Genomic DNA, 7171 nt, shown 5'->3' on the forward strand with positions numbered 1-7171 from the left:
CAAATTATCTCAGATAACAATTGCAAAGGACCTTGTGAAGATGCTGGAGGAGAACAGATACGAAAGTATTATATCCACAGTAGACAAGTCCTATATATCGACATACTGAAGGCACTCCTCAGGATAAGCCACTGCTCCAAACTGCCAATTTAAAGGCGCAGACTAGGTTTGGCAAACTGCACATGGGGACAAAGGATCGTACTTTTTTGGAGTAATGTCTTCTGGTCTGATGAAACAAATAGAACTGTTTGGCCAAAATGACATGTGTTATTTTGAAGGAAAAAGGGGAGGCTTGCAAGCCGAAGAACACATCCTGAACGTGACAGAACGGGGATTGACAGCTTCATGTTATGGGTGTGCTTTGTGCTGAGGGAGGGACTGGTGACTTCACAAAATAGATTGGCTCATGAGGCAGGAAAATTATGGTGGTATATTGGAAGCAACATTCATAGACATTTAGTCAGGAAGTTAAGCAGGTCGAAATGGGTTTCCGAATGGACAATGACTTCCAGCATACTAAAAAGTTGTGGCATAAATGGCTTAAGGACAAAACTGTCAAGGTATTGGAGTGGCCATAACAAGTTGACTCAATCATAGAATATTTGTGGGCAGAACTGAAAAAAGCGTGTGCCGATAAGGAGGAGAGGCAGGCTACAACTGATTCATTAACACCGGCTCTGTCAGGAGGAATTGGGCCACAAAATTCACCCATCTCTCCGCCTGGAAGCTTGTGGGAAGGCTACATCATTTAGAGTAACCATTGGCTCGTCTCTTCCATCATTGAATTCATACTGAGGAGACTGTAGCAGGGGAGTCGGGCGCCTTTATTGTTGATTCTGAAGGAAATAAGAACTGTTGGTGTTATAATTTCTCATTGGCCATGGCTGTCCTCTGTCATTAGCAAAGTTTCCTCTTCCTCTGTCAGGCCCAACATTTCCTCTGCCCCTGTTGTAACCTCTTTCCTTTCCCCCACACTGTGAACTCACGTGCCCCAACTGCCCACAGGTCCAGCATTGAGTGTTGTTCCATTCACGAAGGGCTCTGGCGGGCCCACCTCCTCTTCCAGTCCATGTTTGTGGGTCACCATAATGCTGAGTGGTGAAAAGCACATACCCTGCAGGCACCAGGTTCACGGGTGTGACTGACGTGARTYTGGGGGAGCTGCAGGCTGTGGTTGTGGTGAGCCTGTAGAAACAACTTGAGCAGATGTCTAGGGTCTTCCAGTCTGTTCCTTTTTGTGGAGTGAGTTGTGGTGGCGAGGGAAAACTCCCTCCAGGAACTGTGCCTTGTTTTTTGTTTTTTTTCATTCAATTCTATTGTTCTCATGTTGCTTATTGCTGCTGTTGTGTCATCCACCTCCTTCAGAGTTCCCTTGAGGATAATTGTGGTTGCTTCTCCATTTTCTTCTGTCAGTGGTATGAGAGGGTAGATCTGTGTATAGTCACCCAGGGGTCCTCTGGGTTGATTCTCATACGGCGGTGGGGAGTACTCCTGTTCTGCCTCTGTCCTGATACTTCTCTTTCTTTCTGCACTCTATTGTTTTCTCCAGCTTTAGTTTGGTCATGGTAGCCTTATTCATGAAGATCTGTCCTTCCAGCATCATCATTCCCATCGCAGTTTCTGATACAATGGCACTTCTCTTCATCCCCTTCTCCTTGTCCATTCTTCCTGTCTGAATTATCTCCTTGACTAAATCCAACCTAGTTTTGTTGAATGAACCAGCCATTGAACATCTATTTTCTCCTGCCATCTCTGTCCATACATGCCATTTCTTAAAAGTGTCTGTAAATTCCACAGCAGGAAACTTATTTTGCATATATTCAACAGGTGTGACAGGCTTCATTGCTCCTATCTCCGCATTCTGGTTTGAKTGTACCATGGTGCTCCTGCTTTTTATTTAGATAGTRTGCGTGTAATGTGTTTTCCAATTTCTYTAGGGTTATRCTAAAGTGGGTGTAATATGTATGAATATGCCTATATAAATTCCTCTCTATCTACTTTCAGTGTGTGTTAAACAACAGTGGGTGATACTGAAATCCTAATTCTACTCTCACATACTCCAGGCTATAGTAAATGGTTCTTCTAAACTCAAATATATTTCACACACGGGCCTCACAGAGACAACCACATGCTAGACTTCAATTCCTAATATTATATCTAAAGGGTGTAGACTGTAGAGTAACAGTAAGATGTTATACACCAGTGCCCCCTGGTGGGGATAGAATCACAAAGTAACTTTCTATGAAAATCTTTACAGAACTTCCCTGTAATACTTTTACTGGTATACTAAGGGTTGTACATTTCCAATACTGTCCTATGGTAGGAAAGTGTCACTAACAAATACATTCAACCTTTTATTCAAATAACTTCTCTCCTACTCCTAACTTTTTATTCCACCATTGGGCCATTACCSAATAAACCCTGCCGTAATCCACAGACAAACAAACAATGAAACATACAATGCACTATTCATAAACAACTCAATTCATTCACTTGGTAAATTTCACACAAAATTACCACTTCATAACCAACTCAACTCATTCACTGGGTACCTCTTCAAAATAAAAAATAACTAGTATTCAGTAATGGTCGCCCGCATTACAACCTGAAATAAAAATAGATAATTTAACTCTCAATCAAACAAAACCGGCCACCCTCGTAGGATAGGGTAGCCTCAGACAGCCTCGTCAAGCCACCTCTGCATTATAACTCTCAATGAAATAATACCGGCCACCCTCGTAGGACAGGGTAGGCTCAGACAGCCTCGTCAAGCCACCTCTCCAAAATAAAAGAACTAGTAATGGGTAATTGTCGCTGAATTACCTCTAACAAATAAAATAAAAATCCTCAATCATTCATTTCATTTATCCTATATTGACGACATGCATTTCACCAAGAGCCCGTAATGTAATTTCTCCAATCTAAAATCCGGCTATGTCATATTCAAAGTGTATGTCTATATTTTAGAGTGAGTGAGGTGCCACTTACTTGTTAGAGGGAAACCACACCAGTGAATGCKAATTAATTACAGACTTAGATTAAACAGGTGTCTGCTTACCTTGTTTAAGTTGGATCTCTGGCACCATGGTGTGTAAACTCCTCCAACCGGGTTGGACACTCACTCCTGGCTAGCTCGCCAAATGTTGGYGTTCGTTCCTTGTTCCTTGTCAATCATTGGCTCATTGGTGAAATTAGCATTCTGACAATATCTTTAATTAAATCATTCAGAAACCTTTTATTAATGCAATTGCAGACAGAAGTTGACAACGGGAACATAGCACGCATGTTTCCCAGTAAGTACTGCAAAATAGAAAAGGGTCCGAATTGTTTTATTATTCCTACAGTCATATATCTTAGTGATGTCACTGCCTACGTCATTATCTTCTACTCATGAGACCAAAACCATGCCTACACAGCTATATAAACAATAGTTTTAGTGTTATCTAAAATAGCAGTAAATGTCCACTACCCAAGTTGATTTATAGTGGAATGTCTGACTAGTCTCTTATCTCTTACACTCCCCTGCAGAGTTCTGTCTCAGTCACACATTTCTCAGACAGTTTCTTTATAAGAGGCAGAGATTTAGTAAAGACTGGAACAATATTAAACCTTTCTAATGAATATATACGGCTCAAAAAAAATAAGGAACACTTAAGACAACACAAGTAACTCCAAGTCAATCACACTTCTGGTGAAATCAAACTGTCCACTTAGGAAGCAACACTGATTGACAATAAATTTCACATGCTGTTGTGCAAAATGGATAGACAAAAGGTGGAAATTATAGGCAATTAAGCAAGACACCCCAATAAAGGAGTCGGTTCTGCAGTGGTGACCACAGACCACTTCTCAGTTCCTATGCTCCTGGCTGATGTTTTGCATTTTGAATGCTGGCGTGGCTTTCACTCTAGTGGTAGCATGAGACGGAGTCTACAACCCAACAAGTGGCTCAGGTAGTGCAGCTCATCCAGGAGGGCACATCAATGCGAGCTGGGGCAAGAAGGTTGCTGTGCTCTGTCCAGCGTAGTGTCCCAGATGCAGGAGGCGCTACAGCCAGAGCAAGCCAGTACATCAGGAGACTGGGAGGGGCCGTAGGAGGGCAACAACCCAGCAGCAGGACCGCTACCTCCCCCTTTGTGCAAGGAGGAGCACTGCCAGAGCCTGCAAAATGACCTAGCAGACACAAATGTGCATGTGACAGTCAATATGATCTCACAAGGGTCGAGATCGTCATCTCGGTACTAATGGAAGTCAGTACTTGGCAGGCACATGGAGGCTGTGCGGCCCAACAAAGAAAGCCACCGACACATGACTGACCACAGCACAACCGGTCAGCGAGGAGTGCAGGCAGCAGAACGTTCTCCACGGCGCTCCCAGACTCTGTCAGTCTGTCACATGTGCTCATTGCTAAGTGTGAACCTGCTGTCATCTGTGAAGAGCAACAAGGGCGCCAAGTGCGAATGTGCCAGTCTGGTGCGTCTGGCAAATGCCAAGTCGCATGGTGTTGGGCGTTAAGCACAACCACCTTGGATATGCGGCCTTCATCCCCCCTCATGGAAGTCTGGTTTATGCCGTTGATGCAGACACAGCCACATTTGTGTCTGCGGAGGTCATCTTGCACTCAATTGAGATATACGTAAACATTTGGTACAGCCCCTATCATGACCCCAAGGTGAACCCCTGACAATTTCATAAACCTTGTTTCTTAAGCTACATATGTTAACGTGGGCCATTTTTAGCACTTTTCTGGGATGCTTGATTGTTTTCATTGCATTACTGGTAAGCTTAGCAGAAGTATAAATGCTCATGTTATTTATGTTAGTGCAGGGTGAGKTGCACACAGTGGACTTCCTACTAGGGCACACCGGCTCAGTYGGTAACAGTAYAACTCTGGTTCATAGGCACATGATTACTGCATACAATAGTTGTGGAATCAGCAGAAGCAGTAAGAGGGAAATAAATTAGGTTACCTACATTGTGTCTTCCAACGTCCCTGGGATAATGTTAATTTGCTGAAGAATTTTGACAACTCATTGACACAATGGTAGGGATTAACTGAGCTGGGCTTTGGTTCATTGATAAGTCATTGTCTTTGTAATGCTTTGGGTCATTGTAATGCTGTGAAAGGATCCAGGAACCCAAACTATTTGGCTGGGTCCCATCCTCCTTATAAAAAGGGCTTTGTTTCCAGAAGGTATAAAAATGGTCAAATGTTACACCCACAGAGCTGCAGTAGTCTCGTAGCCAGTTATTGAAGGCTAAAAGTCTGCTGAACCGTTCAATGCCACGATTTAGGGAGGGCAGAGGGCCAGATATTATGGGGTGTTTGTTGGTAGWGGTGACCATCATATCGAGGTAAACTTAGAGTCATGCAATGATATGGTGTGTGGAAATAAGTTATGATGAACTTCACAGGGTGATGGTGATGAGCTTGATACTCCTTCCCAATAAATATTGAGGGTCTTATTCTGGTGACATGATGATCGATGCTTAACTGCTATTTGACAAATACAAATATTCTCGCTCTTATCCAAAATAATCTCATAATGTAGACTAGCCTAGATGTGTCTACAAACTGTTGGCTAGAGAGCACGTGCCAAGACCAGAGCAGACACATTTGCTATTTAACGCAACAGTTTTTGTGACAAAACTAGTTGGAAATGCGATGGAAACCCATTGAACTTTCGTGGTGGATGAATCAGAATTAGTTGGGTAACATAAGTAATTAAGATGTCATATCTGCATAATATTCTTATGTGATATACTTTTTATTAGAATGTATCCATTTGGACTATAGTGTTGGCAGTTGCACTTTTCCATTCTCAAACAAGGCTCAGTCACTTGGGGCCCAGAGAGGGGAGAGGTCAGGTTTGTCTTTCACATGTCCCTGGTGCTATGCAGAATACTCAGAAAGCGGAAGAGGACAGAATGGAAATTGTCTTCAATGAATGTATTCTTGTTAAACCATGTAAGGGATGGCTGATAAGGGCAACCAACTACTTGACTCCACCAAATGTCTGTGCGCAAGTCACTTCCTTCCTCACGGACTTGGTTCACAGGATGGGCAGGAGGGAGACTTTGAGATCGAAATAGGTTTGACAATAGAGTTATGCCTTTAAGGTACTAATGTTTGGTACGATGAAGATCAACGGGGAGATTGAGAACCTCGTTTTAGAGACAAACTTGAGAGCGAGAGAATTTATAGCGATAATGCAACGGCAAGCGATACTCCTTTCTCATAAAAGGCCCTTTTGTTGACGATTCGCTAAATCTGTTGGTTGCGTCATGTAAGTTGAGAGCGTAATCTTGGCTATAGAAACTTGTATTCTAATGTAGGTTCAGAATCATTATAGACACTGAATGACTGAGAGTCCAAAGGGCTATTTAAAGCTCATATATTAAAAGATGAGTTAAGTAAAACTCTGCACTGTTGTGTTGTAACTCCTGCTCATTTGTAAACTAGGAAATTGCATACGACACTATCAATTATTATTTATTCAGTACGTGCAACTTAGCGGAAAATGTACATTTTAGGTGGTCTCGTGTGTTAATTTCTGATTACTCAAAAGAGAAGAAGACCAACCAACACAAGTCAAGTTAATTATGACAGTTAATTTTAATATATATATAAGGCTCACCAAAGCCCTTTTTTGACTCTCAGATCAAGTTCAGTGTCATATAATGAATTCTCGTGAAAGCTTACAAAAACAATTCTGTAGTTCATTTAAGCCAAGATCCCTCTCACTTACAAAAAACTTTCCCGAAGAGAGGAGTATCATCTATGCTAGACAGATCAAGCATAATCATCGTTTCAGTTTGATCTGCCCAAGACAAGGTTCAAATCTCATGCTTCGGACTTCACGTCTACAAAACATACCTTCAATCCCAATGCATAATATCAATTGTCATTCTAGATTACTCCCAAACCTGTACAAAACTCAAAATCAGACAGGGGAGCCTCTTAGGTCAATATACTTAGTTAGATAAGGCAACCTCCAGAGGGGAAATACAATGGTTCAAAACACTGCCAAACTCTCCCCCTATGGAAAAAATGGGATGACTGGCGTACAGACATGTAAATAGATAAACTAACTGGTTCCCCCAAATTAATAATCCATCCACGTCACATGTTGAGATAGTTACAGACACTCATAAGAAAAACAACCGTTCC

General features: G+C 42.1%; 1 protein-coding gene across 1 annotated transcript in view; it reads left to right on the forward strand.

Annotated features, from left to right (window-relative positions):
• Nucleotides 1–7171, forward strand: part of LOC111969411 (component of oligomeric golgi complex 4) — a 19370-nt gene that overhangs the window by 7363 nt on the left and 4836 nt on the right. The window lies entirely within an intron of this gene.

Source organism: Salvelinus sp. IW2-2015, linkage group LG10 (genome assembly GCF_002910315.2).
Source record: "Salvelinus sp. IW2-2015 linkage group LG10, ASM291031v2, whole genome shotgun sequence".
In the NCBI taxonomy this organism is placed as follows: Eukaryota; Metazoa; Chordata; class Actinopteri; order Salmoniformes; family Salmonidae; genus Salvelinus; species Salvelinus sp. IW2-2015.